Here is a 19,185-nt window from a genome sequence, read left to right on the forward strand (position 1 = left end):
TGTCTGAAAAATACGGAATGCTTCATAAATTTGTGTGTCATCCTTGTGCAGGGGCCATGCTAATCTTCCTTGTATCCTTCCAGTGTTAGTATATGTACTGCCAAAGTGAGCACTAAAATAGCTTTATGTGATTAGTGTTTTGCAAGGAAAATCTTCTTTCATACTAACACTTTTAACATTTTTGTTTATTTAATAGGGATTTTTCATAGCATAGATTGACTTTTTTATACAGTGTGGAAATCATGGTGTTTTAATTGTAGTAGTCAGTCTGTTCCTTTCTTATGTTCCTACTGATATATTTGGGTATAAATCTGTTTTCTATTTACACTACCTGTTCTATATTCTTTATTTCCTTTTATCCTCTTTTGGGTTTAGTTATATTGTTTTTTAATTTTGCTACCATTATTAACTAGAGATTTTTTTTTCCTATTCATTTGATGGTAACTTCAAAGATTAAACAAGTATTCTTATTAAAGTTAAATGTAAATGAACATGTTCATTTTATTTATTCCCCTTCTGACTTAACAATGTTTGCCAACCCCTGCTTTTGTATTTGTATTCTTGCAGAATTTTTCCATAAGATTTTGATGATACAACTGCTGTGGTATAAGCATGTTCCATTGTTATCTGCAGTATCTTCTCTAAATTGGTACCTTTAAATTGGGATCTAGAGGCTTAATCAAGTTCAGTTTTTTTATTTCAGAAGTCATATTGTGTCTTTCATTGGCAGGCACTTAATATCTGATTCATATTCTCTCCATCCCTACTTTCCTTCCCCCTCTCTCTCTGTGGCAAATCCAATGCCAAGATACGTTAAATAGAAGTTACAAAAGTATTCACTTTTCTTTTTTTTTTTTTTTTTTTTTTTTTGAGACGGAGTCTCACGCTGTTGCCCAGGCTGGAGTGCAGTGGCGCGATCTCGGCTCACTGCAAGCTCCGCCTCCCGGGTTCCCGCCATTCTCCTGCCTCAGCCTCCTGAGTAGCTGGGACTACAGGTGCCCGCCACCGCGCCCGGCTAATTTTTTGTATTTTTAGTAGAGACGGGGTTTCACTGTGGTCTCGATCTCCTGACCTTGTGATCCGCCCGCCTCGGCCTCCCAAAGTGCTGGGATTACAGGCTTGAGCCACCGCGCCCGGCAAAAGTATTCACTTTTCTTGTCTGTCCTCCTCCTCCCCATCCCGCTTCATCTGTTTTGTTACTTAATGGCATTGTTCATTCATCCCTTTATTTTCTAGTGTGCATAATATTTTGTTCTTTAACATTCTCCAAAGGTGACCAGTTAGTTTTCCTTTTTTTTAGATCATTGTGAACTCATGGATTTGAACATATTTGATGTGATTTGTTGTATTTCAGTTACTATTGGTACCCAAATAAGCTCAACTTTGGCCAGTGGGAAACTCTTCATGTCTTTATGTCTTGCAAATCTTTTTATGTGGCTCTAATAGGCCACATAGATGAGTCCCAGACTCATCTTGTACATTTCATCAAACAAAAATAAAAAACCTCTCCCAATTTCTGTTGCTGTTCTTAAATTGACCCACTGATATTTTTGAGTGAGAATTTTTTTTTTTGTTATTTTGAAGTTATCAGGTTTATTAGATGCCTCCTGTTTTCCTCTGAGCTCTCCTCCACAGATGCAGATACCAATTTTACCTTATTACTACTGGTGGTTTGTTCTTCCTCTTACATTGGGGTTCATGAAGATATCTTGTCATCTCATTTTGTCACAGATACTTTCCATGTATTGTTTGGTACTGCTATTCTAGGTCCTTTAAAAATTTTTATTTCAGAATAGTCTACTTTTATTCTAAATTATATAGCACATTGAGTTTTCACAAAGTGAACCCATGTGTGAACAGCATCCAGGTCATAGACATGACATTATCAGCACTCTAGAAATGTCTCTGGTGCCTCTTTTCAGTCACTACACTCTCTACTCTTCTAATATCTCACAAAATATAAATTTTGTTTGTTTTTGAATGTTTTATAAATTGAATCATATTTATTCTTTTTTTTTTTTTTTGAGACAGAGTCTTGTAGTATCGCCCAGGCTGGAGTGCAGTGGTGCGATCTTGGCTCACTGCAAGCTCTGCCTCCCAGGTTCACAAATTCTGCTGCCTTAGCCTCCCAAGTAGCTGGGACTACAGGCACCCACCATCACGCCTGGCTAATTATTTTGTATTTTTAGGAGAGATGGAGTTTCACTGTGTTAGCCAGGATGGTCTCGATCTCCTGACCTTGAGATCTGCCTGCCTCAGCCTCTCAAAGTGATATTTATTCTTTTGTATCTGATTTCTTTTGGTTAATGTTTGTGACATGCATGTGCTTCATTTTCACTGCTGTATAGCTGCAGTCAACAAACTATGTCGCAGAGGCAAATTCTAGCTATTTTTTAAAAACAATTTTATTGCAGTATGAATATACTCATTTGTATACATGTTATCCATGACTGATCTTAAACTACAACAGCAGAGGTGAGAATTGTAACAAAGATCCCATAGTATACAAATCTGAACATATTTCCTACCTGGCTGTTCACAAGAAAAGTTTGCCAACCCCTTCTTTGGCATTTGTATTCTTCCAAAATAATACCATAATCAGTTTATTCTACTTTTAATTGTAGGCTAATACTAATAGTACTACCATAGACAATATATTGTGTATATTCTTTGGTGAACATGTACACAGTAGTCCTCCTTATCTTTAGGGGATATGTTCCTAGACACCTTAGTGGATGCCTGAAACCACAGATGTACTGAACTTGCATTCTGTCGGTTAGAACATGTTTCCATCCATGGCTTCTGCCTACAAATTTAATGCCTTTCTCAACTTAACTAAGCACTTATCAAGCACCATGCCATAACTTTTTATAGTTTGAAGTGTGACAGCAAAACTAGTATGAACTTTTTTTTCCTTCTTTACCATCCCAGGAATAGAAGATTAGTTCTTACCATAGATTATATCTCTCTCAGAATACATGTTTTTTCTTTCCAAGTCAAGAACTTTCACTTTTTCACTTAAAGGAGCACTTTACTGCTTTGCTTTGGCATATCCAAATGACCAGCATCACTATTGTGCTTTGGCGCTATTGCTAAGTAAACTAAGGGTAACTTGAATGCAAGCATTACAATACTACCACAGTCAATCTAATAGCTGAGATGGCTGCTTAGTGACAAATAGGCAAGTAGTATATACAGCATGGATATGCTGGACAAAAGGATGATTCATGTCCTGGGCAGATGGAGCAGGACAGCATAAGATTTTATCATGCTACTCAGAATGATGTGCAGTTTAAAACTAATGAATTATTTATTTCTGGAATTTTCCATTTAATATTTTTTAGGCTACTGTTGACCACAGATGATTGAAACCATGGGAAGTGGAACCGATGATTAGGGAGACTACTGTGTGTATTCTGGCTGGAAATATAACTAAAAGTGGAATTGTCAAGTCATAAGGGAGGTGTCTCTTCATCTGTAGAAGATAATGCCAAAAAGATTTCAAAGTGTTCCAGTATCAGTGTTTGAGAATTCTAGTTTCTCCCCATCCTTGCTAGCACACTGTATTTATATTTTGTTTTGTTTTGTTTTCCCAATACCACTGTTCCAGAGGGTGTGAATTGATAATGTGTCGTGATTAAGCTTTGCACATTCTGAAAGTGTGTTATTGGATACATATAGGTTTAGAAAGTGTTTTGTTCTTGTCTGTTGACCTATTTATTATTGTAAATGTCTTTGTTTCTGGGAAAGCTTCTTGTCTGCAAATATTGTTTATCTGACAATTTTATAGTCACACCAACTTTCTTTGGGGTAATGTTGCTTGGTATTTCTTTTTCATCCTTTTACTCTCACCCTACTTGTATCTTTATATTTAAGGTATGTTTCTTATATAAGAAGGTTTTATATTATTTAACTTTTCTTTTGATTTACTTACTGTAATCGTTTAATTACTTGATATTGTTGGATTTGTACCCTATCTGATACATCTGTTTATATTTCTTTTTTATCTCCTTCATACTTTATTTGACAATAAGATAATTTTGTTCTTTTTTTATTTTTGACTTATGGAGTGCTTATTTTTTAAATAGTTACCGAACAAATTATGTATGCTTTATTACAGTCTAATACAATTTTTTTACCAATGTTTTGAGAATTCTAAATTAGAGTATTTGCATTCCATTTATATTCTTTCCTCTTTAAAGTTATTGATGTTATGCATTTAATTCTACATCTATTTTTGACTCCACAGTATATTGCTACTATTGTTTTGTATGGTAATATTGTTTTATATTTACTTACATACTTATCTTTTCTGATGATCTTTGTTTTTGGATTCTGTTTCCATTTTAGATAATTTCTCATTTGCATGGAAAATTCTCTTTAGTGTTTTGTTTGTTTGTTTTTTAGTGCAGGCCTACTGTGGACAATTTCTGTCATCTTTAATTGTCTTAAGTATCTACTAAATTTGTGAGTAATTTTTTCTCCCTCGGTATAGATGTCTACTTTGGCAGCTGTTTTTCTTCCTACACTTTAAAGGCACTATTCTATTATCTGATATCTTCCATCATTTTTTTGAGAAGTGTGTTGTTAGTCTTATTCTTGTTCTTTTGAAAGTAATGTCGTTTATCTCTGGCTGCTTTTCTTTGCTCTTCAGAGATGTAGTTTTATGTATTAACCTGCTTGGCATACTCAGACTTTCTTCACTCAATCTTAGCTAAAAGGATAAGGAGCAATTCAGAGCATCTTGAATCTGTAAATTCATGACTTATATTGCTTGGGACATTCTAGCTCATTATCTCTTCAAATATGTCTTATTAACTATTATTTCTTACTCTTTGGGTATTCAATTACATCTGTTAAATCTTTTGATTGTGTCCCACAAGTTTCTTGCACTCTTTCCTTTTTTTATCATTCTATTTGCTATTTTACTGTGGATAGAAGAGAACAGAATCCAGGACTATCTCCACATAAACACAGTGGAGGGGTAAAGAATGGCTTTTAAAGAAAGATACCAGGTCATAATCATTTGACAAGCAACGCTTCTGATGCTTGTACAAGGGTGGAGTGACAAAACATGAGTTTTATGAGGCTTTAGATACATAGCCAGTTTCACTGGCTTATGAACCTTATAGTTCACTGATCTTGTCTTCTACTCATTCTGATCTGCTGTTAAATTCATCTATTATATTAGTTAATTTATTTTAGTAATTATATTTTTTAGATCTAAAATGTCTCCTTGATTCATTTTTATAGACACCACTTTTTGCAAGTCTTAAATTTTTTCTGTTTTGCCCAACTTTTCACCTATTTTCTTGACCAAATTAATCCTAATTACTTTAAAGGTCTTCTAATACCTGGATTCTGTTTTTTATCTCGCTTACCAATAATATTGTCCTGACTCTTTGTATACTACTTATTATTTTAGAGCTAAATTCTAGACATTCTATGTCTATTCCTCTTCTAGGCAGGTAGCATCAAAGGCTAATAACCTTGATCCAAAAGGGACTGAACCAGGGTCAGTCTCTACTGATGATTTGGTGATTCTCAATTTGTCCTTAGTCAAAGTCCTGATAAATCGCAGTTGAGTCTTTTCAGGGCAGTAGCCTCCAGTGTTTTCAAATTATTAACCTTTTAGGTCCTTATCTTTTCAGTACCGAGAGACTGAGGCAATTTTTGTCCTGCTAAAAGGTTTTAGGCTTAGTTTATTATATTTTTACACTAGGAAGCTTCAGAAATTGGTCATGTATTTCAGTTCCCTACTCTCTGGTTTTGTCACGTATCTCTGCATAATTACCAGTTATGTTGAGCAGTATCAGCTCTATGACAAAGACCAGTTTCTACTAATCTCAGAAGTCAAGTGTCCTCAGGGTAAAAGGTGCTTGCAAGTAGTCAAATGTCAACTCATCGGTTCTTTTCTAGGCTTTCAACTCTCAAATGTTGTTAAAGTCATTCTTTGTGATACATTTTAAGTAACATATGATTGTAAGACATGTTTTGTTTGCTTTTCAGAGACTTTGGATTAGCTTATTTTACCCCCAACCTGGCACAGCTTGAGAATTTAGACAATATCTTGACAAGGAACTTTTATATATTTGAGGCCTTTCCTGTTTTCAGTTTTACCTCTTAGCCTTGTGTGATTCTCACACTAAAAACATCTTGCCTGTTTCTCCATTCTTAGAAATAGCCTTAGCATCTGTTGCCAAGACCCAATTTTTTATCCTAGGTAGTCCCAGATTTTCAACTATCTCCAGGTTAAAAACCTTTATAGTCTCAACATTCAACGTTTTGGTTCTTGTGTTTTCAGGGCCTGTGCCCTGGTAGATCCTTATCTTTTAAGTGTCATGAGACAGCAGAAAGATACATTTTGCTTTTCAGATGTGTTTGGTGTAGCTTTATACCCTCTGGTCCTAAGCAACTTCTTAAGTCAACAAATACAATAATTGTGAAACTGGCTATGTATCTAAAGCCTCATAAAACTCACATTTTGTCACTCCACCCTTGTACAAGCATCAGAAGCATTGCTTGTCAAATGATTATGACCTGGCATCTTTCTTTAAAAGCCATTCTTTACCCCTGCACTGTGTTTATGTGGAGATAGTCCTGGATTCTGTTCTCTTCCATTGCGATTGTATATATGTGAGTCATTCTTGATTTTCTTCTATTTTATTGGTTTAATTATCTATTTTTGTACTAACGTAGTTTCTCAATTTACTATAGGTTTATAGTAACTCTTTATATCTAATGACGTAACTCCTTCACCGTTGTTCTTGCTTCACAATTGCTTTTGTTGTTCTTGGTTCTTTTAATTTCCATCTGTATGTCAAAATCATCAGCTTGCCAGAACCCACTAAGATTTTGATTGAGACTACATTGAATCTATACTTTGATTGGAGGAGAACTGGCATCTTAACAATATTCAGTCTTCCAGTGCATGACATTGTGTCTTTATTAATTTAGATCTTTAATTTCCACCAATAATTTGTTATAATTTTCATTTCATAGATCTAGCATGTCTTTCTATATATTTAGCTCTAGATGTTTGATATTTTTATGCTATTATACATTATACCTTTTACAATTCTATTTTTTTTTTGGTATGATGAATGTCATTTACCTGTTTTCAGTGATCTGTAGTCCACTGACCTGCCTACATTCATTCATTAATGTTAATATACATTGTAGTTTTTGAATTTTTGAGCGTTCTAATATATAGTAATATAATCTGTAAATAATGCTAGTTTTAAATCTCCCACTTTAATCTTTATGCATTTTATTTTTCTTGTTTTGTTATGTTATTTAGGGTTTCTAAAATAGTATCAAATAGAAGTGGTGATAGTTTCTTGTTCAACATGAAAGATGAAAGGTTTTTATAATTTGAAATTAAATATGATACTTTTTGTAGATTTCTTGTCAGTATTCTTTGTCAGATTACAGAAATTCCTTATTTTCTAATATTTTTTATTTAAAAAAATTACAAATATAAGGTTTTATTCCATTGTACCTACTGAGGTGATTATTCTGCTACCCCTCCTTATTTTAATATAGCAAATTACTTGATTTTCAAGTCTTAAACCATGGTCACATTCTTGAAACAAATCTCTTGGTCATGATTTTCTTAAAAACATAATTAGACCTAAAACTATAAAAACCCTAGAGGATAACCTAGGTAATACCATTCAGGACATAGGCATGGGCAAGGTCTTCATGTCTAAAACACCAAAAGCAATGGCAACAAAAGCCAAAATGGACAAATGGGATCTAATTAAACTAAAGAGCTTTTGCACAGCAAAAGAAACTACCATCAGAGCGAACAGGCAACCTACAGATTGGGAGAAAATTTTTGCAATCTACTCATCTGACAAAGGGCTAATATCCAGAACCTACGAAGAACTCAATCAAATTTACAAGAAAAAAAAAAACCCCATCAAAAAGTGGGCAAAGGCTATGAACAGACACTTCTCAAAAGAAGACATTCATACAGCCAACAGACACATGAAAAAATGCTCAACATCACTCGCCATCAGAGAAATGCAAATGAAAACCACAATGAGATACAATCTCACACCAGTTAGAATGGCAATCATTAAAAAATCAGGAAAACAACAGGTGCTGGAGAGGATGTGGAGAAATAGGAACACTTTTACACTGTTGGCGGGACTGTAAACTAGTTCAACCATTGTGGAAAGCAATGTGGCGATTCCTCTTAGATCTAGAACTAGAAATACCATTTGATCCAGCCATCCCATTACTGGGTATATACCCAAAGGATTATAAATCATGCTGCTATAAAGACACATGCACACGTATGTTTATTGCGGCATTATTCACAATAGCAAAGACTTGGAATCAACCCAAATGTCCATCAGTGACAGATTGGATTAAGAAAATGTGGCACATATACACCATGGAATACTATGCAGCCATAAAAAAGGATGAGTTCGTGTCCTTTGTAGGGACATGGATGCAGCTTGAAATCATCATTCTCAGCAAACTATCACAAGAACAGAAAACCAAATACTGCATGTTCTCACTCATAAGTGGGAATTGAACAATGAGATCACTTGGACACAGGAAGGGGAACATCACACACTGGAACCTATTGTGGGGAGGGGGGAGGAGGGAGGGATAGCATTAGGAGATATACCTAATGTAAATGACGAGTTAATGGGTGCAGCACACCAACATGGCACATGTATACATATGTAACAAACCTGCACATTGTACACACATACCCTAGAACTTTAAGTATAATAATAATAAAAAAAGACGTATCCTAGCAGATGAAAACATAGAATAATTAAACTAATCAATAAACAAACTGATTTATATAAAAAATATAATCACTGGTTTCAATTTGCTAATATTGTACCTTAGATTTTTGCATCCAAGTTAATGACAGTGATTGGTCTGCAAGTTTCCTTTCTTGTAATATTCTCCTCAGATTTTGGCTGACCTCATAAAAAGGAAATATTGATTGGAAAATATTCCCAGCCTTTCTCAGGCAGCATCTATGCGAGATTATTTCCTTCTTAAATGTTTCGAACAAGCCTGTTTTTGTGGGATAGTTTTCAGTAATGGATATAATTTCTTTAATATCAACAGTTATTTGGGTTTTCTATAACTTGTTCAGTTTAGTTTTATTAGGAATTTTCCTGTTTCATTTATATTATCAAACTGAATGATATAAAGATTTTCATGATATCTTCCTATGCTATTTTTTCTTAAATATATTTACTTTTATTTTAGGTTCAGGGGTACATGTACAGATTTGTTATATAGGTAAACTCATGACTCATGACTTTGTTCTACAGAATATTTCCTCACAGAGGTACTAAGCATAGTACTTGACTTTTTTTTTTCTTGAACTTCTCTCTCCTCTTCTCCTCCTCCCTTGAGGAGGCCCCATGGTCTGTTGTTGCCCTCTTTTTGTCCATGTGTTCTCATTAATTAGCAAGAGCTGTGGTATTTGATTTTATGTTCCTGCAATACTTTGCTAAGGATAATGGCCTCCAGCTCCATCCATGTTCCTGCAAAGGATGTGATCTCTTTCTTTTTAATGGTTGCATAGTATTCCATGGTATATATGTACCACATTCTCTTTATCCAGTCTACTGTTGATCACATGTCTTTGCTATTGTGAATGGTGCTGCAGTGAATATACACATGCATGTATCTTTGTGATAGTTTATATTCATTTGAATATATACCCAGGCACAGGATCACTGGGTTGAATGGTAGTTCTGTCTTAGGTTTTTGAGGAATCACCATACTGTCTTTCACAATGGTTGAACTAATTTACACTCCAACCAACAGTGTATAAACATTCCTTTTGTCTGCAATCTTACTGTTATTTTTTGACTTTTTAATGATTGCCATTCTGACTGATGAGCGATGCTATCTTATTGTTGTTTTTATTTGAATTTCTCTGATGATTAGTGATATTGTACAGTTTTTCATATACTTGTTAGTGCATTATATGCCTTCTTTTGAAAAGTGTTCATGTCCTTTGCCCAGTTTTTAATGGGATTGTTCACTTTTTGCTTATGTGTGTTTATTTAAGTTCCCTGTAGATTCTAGATGTTAGATCTAGATGTATCGTTTGTCAGATGTATCGTTTACAAATATTTTCTTCCTTTCTGTAAGTTGTCTGTTTACTCTGTTAATAGTTTCTTTTGCTGTGCAAAACCTCTTTCATTGAATTAGGCCCCATTTGTCATTTTTGCTTTTGTTGCAATTGCTTTGGACATTTTCTATCATGAAATCTTTGCCTGTTCCTATGTCAAAAATGGTATTGACTAGGTTATCTTCCAGAGTTTTTACAGTTATAGGGTTTACATTTAGGTCTTTAATCAATCTTGAGTTGATTTTTGCATATGGTCTAAGAAAGTGGTCCAGTTTCAATCTTCAGCTATCCAGTTATTCCAGCACCATTTTTTGAGTAGGGAATCCTTTCCCCATTGCTTGTTTTTGTCAGCTTTGTCAAAGATCAGATGGCTGTATGTGAGTGGCTTTATTTCTTGACTCTCTCTTCCGTTCTATTGGCCTGTGTGTCTACTTTTGTACCAGTACCATGGTGTTTTGGTTACTCTAGCCTTGTAGTATGGTTTGAGGTCAGGCAGTGTGATTCATCCAGTTTTTTTTTTTTTTTTTTTTCCCCCCCCAGGATTGCCTTGGCTTTTCAGGCTCTTTTTTGTTCCATATGAATTTTAGAATAGTTTTTTTTTCTAATTATTTGAAGAATGTCATTGATAGTTTGATAGGAATAGCCTTGAATTTGTAAATTGCATTGAACAGTATGGTAATTTTTTAATGATATTTATTCTTCCTATCCATGAGCAGGGGATTTTCTTCCATTTTTTGGTGTCAATTCTGATTTTTTTAGCAGTTTTACAATTCTCATTGTAGAGATCTTTCACCTCCCTGGTTAGCTGTACTTCTTGGTATTTTATTCTTTTTGTGGCAGTTGTGAATGGTATTGCATTCCTGATTTGGCTCTTGGCTTGGGTGCTGGTAGTGAATAGGAATGCTACTGATTTTTGTACATTGATTTTGTATCCCAGAACTTTACCCAAGTTGCTTATCAGCTCAAGGAGCTTTGGGGCCAAGATCATGGGGTTTTTAAAATACAAAATCATGTCATATAGACACAGGGATCGTTTTACTTCTTCTTTTCCTATTTGAATGCCTTTTGTTTCTTTCTCTTGCCTGATTGCTGTGGCCAGGACTTAAAATATTATGTTGAATAGGAGTGGTGAGAGAGGGCATCCTTGTGCCGGTTTTCAAGCGGAATGCTTCCAGCTTTTTCCCATTCAGTGTGATGTTAGTTGTGGGTTTGTCATGGATGGCTCTTACTGTTTTGAAGTATATTCTTTCAGTGCCAAGTTTCTTTAGGGTTTTTAACATGAAAGATTGTTGAATTTTGTCAGAAGCCTTTTCTGTATTCATTGATATAATCATATGGTTTTTGTCTTTAGTTCTGTTTATGCAATGAGTCACATTTATTGATTTGCATATGTTGAACTAACCTTGCATCCCAGGGATTAAAGTCTACTTGATTATGGTGGCTAAGCTTTTTGATGTGCTACTGGATTCAGTTTGCTGGTATTTGGTTGAGGATTTTTGCTTCTATGTTCATCAAGGGTATTGGGTGGAAGTTTTCTTTTTTGTTGTGTCTCTTCCAGGTTTTGGTATCAGGATGGTACTGGCCTTATTGAATGAGTTAAGGGGGAGTACCTTCTGAATTTTGGGGAATAGTTTTAGTAGGAATGGTACCAGCTCTTCTTTGAACATCTGGTAGAATTTGGCTGTAAATCTATCTGATTCTTGGCTCTTTTTGGTTGGTAGGCTATCGATCACTGAATCAGTTTCAAAGCTTGTTATTGGTCTGTTCACAGATTCTATTTCTTCCATCTTTAGTCTTGGGAGGATATGTATGTCCAGGAGTTTATCCATTTCTTCTAGATTTTCTAGTCTGTGTGCATAGAGGTATTCATAGTAATCTCTGATGGTTATTGGTATTTCTGTGGAACAGTAGTAATATTCCCTTTGTCATTTCTTATAGTGTTTATCTTGATATGCTCTCTTTTCTTGTTTTTTTAATCTAGCTGGCTGTCTTATTAATTTGTTAAAGAAACTAATTCCTAGATTTGTTTATCTTTTGTATGTTTTCTTATGTCTCTGTTTCCATCAGTTCAGCTCTGATTTTGGTTATTCCTTGTCTTCTGCTACTTTTAGAGTTTGTTTGCTGTTGTTTCTCTATCTCTTCTAGTTGTGATGTTATGTTGTTTGTTTGAGATCTTTCTAACTTTTTGATGCAGGTATTCAGTGCTATAAATTTCCCTCTTAACACTGCCTCACCTGTGTCCCAGAGATTCTGATGTGCTGTGTCTTTGTTCTCATTAATTTCAAAGAACTTCTTAATTCCTGACTATATTAGTCAGGGTTCTCTAGAGGGACAGAACTAATAGGATATATGTATACATGACAAAGAGTTTATTAAGGAGAGTTGACTCACATGATCACAAAGGTATCCCATGATGGGCTCTCTGCAAGTTGTGGAGCAAGGAAGCCAGTAGTGGCTCATTCTGAGTCCCAAAATCTCAAAAGTAGGGAAGCCGACAGTGCAGCCTTCAGTCTGTTGCCATGGCAAACCACTGGCGTATATCCAAGAGTCCAAAATCCAAAGAACTTGGAGTCTGATGTTTGAGGGCAGGAAGCATCCAGCATGGGAGAAAGACTGAAGGCTGAAAGACTCAGCAAATCAGCTTCTTCCACCTTAATCTGCCTGGTTTTCCTAGCCATGCTGGTAGCTGATTGGATGGTGCTCACCCACATTGTTGGTGACTCTTCCTGAGGATGGGTCTTCTTCTCACAGTTCACCTACTCAAATGTTAATCTCTTCTGGTAACACCCAGATACACCCAGACACAATACTCTGCATCCTTCAGTCCAATCAAGTTGGCACTTAACATTAACCATCACACTGCCTTAATTTGATAATTAACCCGAGTTATTCTGGAGCAGGTTGTTTAATTTCCATGTAATTGTATGGTTTTGAGAGATTCTCTTGACCTTGATTTCTATTTTTATTGTACTGTGGTCCAAGAGTGTGGTTGGTATGGTTTTGCTGTTTTTGAATTTGTTGAGGATTGTTTTACATTTGATTGCATGGCTGATCTTACAGTATGTACCATGTGGTGATGAAAAGAATGTATATTCTGTTGCTTTTGGGTGGAAAGTTATGTAGCTATCTATTAGATCCATTTGGTCAAGTGTTGAGTTCAGGTCCTGAATCTCTTGGTTAATTTTCTGTCTCAGGGATCTGTCTAATACATCAGCGGGGTATTGAAGTCTCCACTATTATTCTGTGGGAGTCTGAGACTCTTTGAAGTTCTCTAAGAATTTGCTTTATGAATCTGGGTGCACTTGTGGGGGGTACACATTAATTTAGGTCTTCTTGTTGAATTAAGCCCTTTACCCATTATGTAATGCCCTTCTTTGTCTTCTTTGATGTTGGTTGGTGTAAACTCTCTTGTTTGAAATTAGGATAGCATACTCTGCTTTTTTCAGTTTTCCATTTGTTTGGTAGACTTTTCTTCATCCCTTTATTTTAAGCCTATTGATGACATTGCATATGAGCTGGGTCTCTTGAAGATAGCATACTATTGGGTCCTGTTTCTTTATCCAGTTGGCAGCCACTCTGTGCCTTTTAATTGGGGCACCTAACCCATTTACATTCAAGTTTCTTATTGATATGTGTGGATTTGATCCTGTTCTCATTTTGTTAACCGGTTGTTATGCAGACTTGTTTGTGTGGTGGCTTTATAAGTGTCACTGGTGTGTGTACTTACATGTGTTTTTGTAGTACCTGGTAATGGTCTTTCCTTTCCATATTTCATACTTCTTTCATGACCTCTTGTAAGGCAGGTCTGGTGTTAACAAATTCCCTCAGCATTTGTATAGGCTCAAATTGAAAAGGATCATATTTCTCCTTCATTTATGATGCTTAGTTTGACTGGATATGAAATTCATGGTTGGAATTTTTTTCTTTATGAATGTTGAATACAGGTCCCCAATCTCTTCTGGTTTGTAGGGTTTATGTTGAGAGGTCCTCTGTCAGTCTGATAGGGTTCCCCTAGTAAGTGACCTCCCGTTTATTCTCTAGCTGCCTTTATCATTTTTTCTTTCATTTCAACCTTGGAGTATCAGATGGTTATGTCTTGGGATGATCTTTTTGTGAAGTATCTTGCAGGAATTCTTCTCATTTACTGAATTTGAATATCAGCCTCTCTAGCTAGGATGGGGAAGTTCTCATGGATGATACTGTGAAATATGTTTTCCAAGTTACTTCCTTTGTCCTTATGTCTTTCAGGGATGCCAGTGACTTGCAGATTAGGCATCTTTACATAATCCCGTATTTCCAGGAGGTTTTGTTCATTCCTTTTCAATTCTTTTTTTTTATTCTTGTCTGACTGTTGTATTTGAGAAAGCAAGTCTTCAAGCCCTTAGATTCTTTCATCACTTGGTCTGCTGTTAATACTTGTGATAGTATTATGAAATTTTTGTAGGTTTTTTTTTTTTTTTGCTGTATCAGGTTGGTTATGTTCTTCTCTATACTGGCTATTTTTTCTGTCAGCTCCTGTGATTACGTGATTATTAGCTTCTTTGCATTGGGTTTCAACAGTCTCCTGAATCTTGACGATCTTCATTCCTATTCATATTCTGAATTCTATTTCTGTCATTTCGGCCATCGCAGCCCAGTTAAGAACCCTTGCTAGAGAGTTAGTGTGGTTGTTTGGAGAAAAGAAGGCACTCTGACTTTTTGGGTTGTCAGAGTTCTTCTGTTGTTTCTTTCTTATCTTTGTGGACTTACGTTCTTTCAGTCTTTGAATTTGCTGTCCTTTGAATGGATTGTTTTGCTTTTTTTCTTCTTTAATGCCCTTGTTGGGGGTTTGATTATGGTATAAAGTGGGTTTGTTTGACTGCCTTCTATTCTAGTCTACTCCTGGGTCTTGGAGGAGCACCCTCTGCAATTACTGTCTTCCTGTCTGTATTTCTTTTGTTGGGGGTTGTAGTCCATGGGGCTCCCTCAGGCTGGGCCATCAGTTGGCCAGCTAACTGTGCCCTTGCCCATAGTCTGCTGTTTATGTGCTTCCTAGGGGAAAGATAGGGTTGTGTCTACTCACAGAGTTCAGGTGGAAGTGGGACTTTTGGGTTGGAAACTCTTCCTGGGTATTGCCTGTCTTACTATGGGTGGCTAGGGATTGGTGGGGTTGCCAGTCCTGCCTTTCAGGTTTTTTCAGGGCAACAAGAGGCTGTGCCCCTCAACATATTCGGGCAAACGTAGGGCCACTGGGCTGGAAAACCTAGCAGGTGTTGCCTGCCTGGCTGTGATTGGAAGGGGTTATAGGGTCATGCACCCTGCCATTCAGGCATTTCCCAGAACAACAGGAGGCTGCACCCTCCAGCCAGGCTCACACAGAAGCAAGGCAGCTGGGCTAGAAGCTCTAGAAGGTGTTGCCCACCTGGATACTAGTGGTGGTGGTAGGTGGGGTCTCTTGCTCTGCCATCCAGATGTTTCCTGTGACAACTGGAAGCTGCACCCTCCAGCTGACCTTACACAGCAGTGGAGCCACTGGGCCAGAGGCTCTAACAGGTGTCACCTGCCTGGCTACCAGTGACTGGGGCTGTTGGGGTCTCATGCTCTGTGGTCTGGATGTTTTATGTGACAACAGGAGGCTACACTTTCCAGCTGAGTTCACACAAAAGTGGGACCTCTGAGCTGGACACTCTAGCAAGCATTGTAGAGTGTCCTACCAGTGGTGGGGGTGGGAGGATTGACTGACTGAGTTTGAACCAAGGTACAACTGCTGGACCAGAAGTTGCCACTGAGGCCTGGCTGGCACACAATGGTGGAGCAATGTTACTGCTCCCTGGCACCGCAGCTGACTGGACCCTCTATTGGGTTTGTGGCACTGGTGGTTGTCTGCTCCAGGGCCCAAGGCTCATGGCAGTCCTCTTGGACTCAGAAGTTGCCCCTGCAAAATTTCCGGGTGGCTCTCTGCCTCAGTCTAGAAGTACTGTGGAGGAAGACGCAGGGTGGGGGACAGGGTGATTCTCCTGTTCCCGGTCTTGCACAGGTCCCTGTGGAGAGTATAAATTCCCCTATGGACTGTCACTCACCCTTTCCAGTTTTGGAGGGGTCCTCCTGGCTCTGCGCTGAGCCCAGATGGGCTGGTGCCCAGCTTTACTCCTTTGTGTTCTCTGTGTTCCTCTGCCCTGGTGGATCCCAACGTGGTTTCTCATATGCCTGCAGCAACCGTGTTCATCAGCCCTTTTGCTCCCTCTCCCTGACAGTGACACAAATAAGCTGCTTCTAGTCTGCCATACTGGCCCTGCCCACTTTTAAACACAACTATAGAATTTATAAGCATATGAGTATCTCCCTTTTCAATCATGATAATAGTAATTTGAGTTTAATTTGTCCCCCTGTATTTTAAGAATTTGTTCATGTTATTATTCTTTTTAAATAACAGTTTGTGTCGCTTTTTACTTGTCTGGGACAAGTTTTTTCTGTTACATTAACTTATGCTAAAAGTTTTATGTTCTACTTTTTCTTTTAGTCTTTTAAAGTGGAGGCTTATGTTGTTGATTTTAAGTCTTTTCTAATCTATACATTTAAGAATGTAATTTTCCCTCTACGCCACTGCTTTAGATGCCTCTAATAATTTTTATGTTGTTATTCACTTCAAAATATATTCTAATTTCTATTGTGATTTCTTCATTGACTCTGTGGTAATTTAGAAATGTATTTCTTAATTTTATCTTAGTTGGTTATTCTCTCACCTTTGGTTATTGACAGCTACTTTAATTTCTTCTCAGCTAGAGAATATACTTTGAATTATTTGAAATGTATTAGTATTTCATCAAGACCTGATATATAGTCACTTGTTAAGAATATGTACTCTTAACAAGTGTACAATATAGAGGGAAGCATTCTGTGTATGGTATTTCATGTTTATTATGGTGTTCAGATCTTTACTTACAGCAAACTGTACAAAATTAATGAATTATTTACCCTCTTTTATCTGTAAAATAAATGTATCTACTTGAGATAATGAAAGCTAATAATATCACTTATCACTCAATTCTAAAGGCTTTTTATTTTTTTAAAAAAAAGCTTTATTAAGATAAAATTCACATACTATACAATTCACACATTTTAAGTACACAGTTCAATGGCTTTTATTATATTCAAAAAAGTCACATCTAATTTCAAAACATTTCATCACCCCACAGAGAAGATATTTTGTAACCACTGGGAGTCAGGTACCATTCTCCCCTTTCCTCATTTCTCCTCCACTCCTAAGCAGCAACCAATCCAATTCCTGTAGATGCCAATTCTGCACATTTCATATAAATTGAATCATACAATATATGGTCTTTGTGACTGCTTCTTATACTTAATATATTAAAGCCTTGCCCGTGTTGTAGTATATGTCACTTTATTCTTTTTTATATGGCTGGATGGTATTCCATTGCATAGATAATGACACATTTTTTTTTATCCATTCATCAGTTGATGGATGGATCATTTAGCTTGGTTCGTTGCCACTTTTTGGTAGTTAAAAAATAATACTGTCCATATTTATGTGATAAATCTATTTTGACCATTTTGAGGAATTGCCAAACTATTATTTATAATGGCTTACCATTTTGCCTTTTCACCTGGCATCCTTGCTGAACTTTGTTATTAGCTATCTTTTCTGATTATAGCCACCCTAGTGTGCATGAAGTGGTGTCTTATTGGGGTTTTGATGTACATTTCCCTTCTGACTAATGATGTTGAGCATCATTTCATGCACTTATTGGTAATTTGTATATCTTCTTTGGAGAAATATATATTCAAATTATTTTCTGATTTTAAAATGTGGGTATCTTTTTATTGAGTTTTTTAAAAACTTCTTAAAATTTTAGACTTAGAAGGTACATTGTATGTTTGTTACATGGATATATTGTGTAATGTGGAAATAGGGGTTCTAGTATAATCATCACCCACATCACCCAAATATTGAGCATTGTGCCCAATAGGTAATGTTTCAGCCCATATTCGCCCTCTTCTCTCCACCATTTTTGGAGTCCCCAGTGTCTATTCTTTTCATCTTTATGTCCAGTGTGCCTATTGTTTATCTTCCACTTATAAATGAGAACATGTAGTATTTGATTTTATGTTTCTGAGTTAGTTCATTTAGGACATTGGCCTCCAGCTCTATCTGTGTTGCTGCAAAGGACATGATTTCATTCTTTTTATGGCTGTATAGTGTTCCATGGGGTGTGTGTGTGTGTGTATATATATATATATTTATATATATTTATATATATCTCGCATTTTCTTTGCCCAAGTTTCATGACTTGGTTATTATCAACAGTGCTGCAATGAATATATGAGTGCAGATGCCTTTTTAATGTAATTATTTATTTTCCTTTGGGTAAATACCTACTAGTGGGATTATTGGCTCAAATTGTAATTCTATTTTTAGGTCTTTGACAGTCACCATACTGTTTTCCAAAGAGGTTGAATTAATTTTCATTTCCACGAACTGTGTGTAAGCGTTCCCTTTTCTCCACATTCATGCCAGCATCTGTTGTTTTTTGACTTTTTCATAGTTGCCATTCTGATGCATGTGAGATGATATCTCATTGTGGTTTTAATTTGCATTTCTCTGATGATTAGTGATGTTGAACATTTTTTTGTGTGTTTGTTAGCCGCTTTTATTCTTTTGAGGAATATCTGTTCAGGTCCTTTGCCTGTTTTTTGTTTTTTGTTTTTTTTTTATTGGTTTATCTTTTTTTAGTGTGTGTGGGAGTTGTTTGAGTTACTTGTGGATTCTGGATGTTAGTCCTTTGTCAAAGGCATAGTTCGCAAATATTTTCTCCTACTATGTAAGTTGTCTGTTTGCTATGTTGATTATATATTTTGTTCTACAGAACCTTTATAGTTTAAGTCCTATTTGTCTATTTTTGTTTTTGTCGCATTTGCTTTTGGGGTTTTTGTTATAAATTATTTGTCTAGAAAAACTAGAGTTTTTCCCTAGGTTTTCTTCCAGGCTTTTTATAGTTTCAGGTCTTGCATTTAAGTCTTTAACATATCATGAATTAATTACTGTATATGGTGAGAGATAAGGG

The 19,185-nt window shown here is 36.3% G+C and overlaps 1 protein-coding gene and 1 non-coding gene across 13 annotated transcripts in view; one reads left to right on the forward strand and one right to left on the reverse strand.

The window, feature by feature from the left end:
• SPATA6 (spermatogenesis associated 6) overlaps positions 1-19,185 on the forward strand; it is a 173,595-nt gene that overhangs the window by 127,579 nt on the left and 26,831 nt on the right. The gene's annotated exons all lie outside the window — the stretch shown is intronic.
• LOC123570837 (U6 spliceosomal RNA) lies at positions 7-113 on the reverse strand. The gene has a single exon (XR_006695050.2). It is a non-coding gene; the product is annotated as a U6 spliceosomal RNA (small nuclear RNA).

The sequence above is a fragment of the Macaca fascicularis genome, chromosome 1 (assembly GCF_037993035.2).
Source record: "Macaca fascicularis isolate 582-1 chromosome 1, T2T-MFA8v1.1".
NCBI lineage: Eukaryota > Metazoa > Chordata > Mammalia > Primates > Cercopithecidae > Macaca > Macaca fascicularis.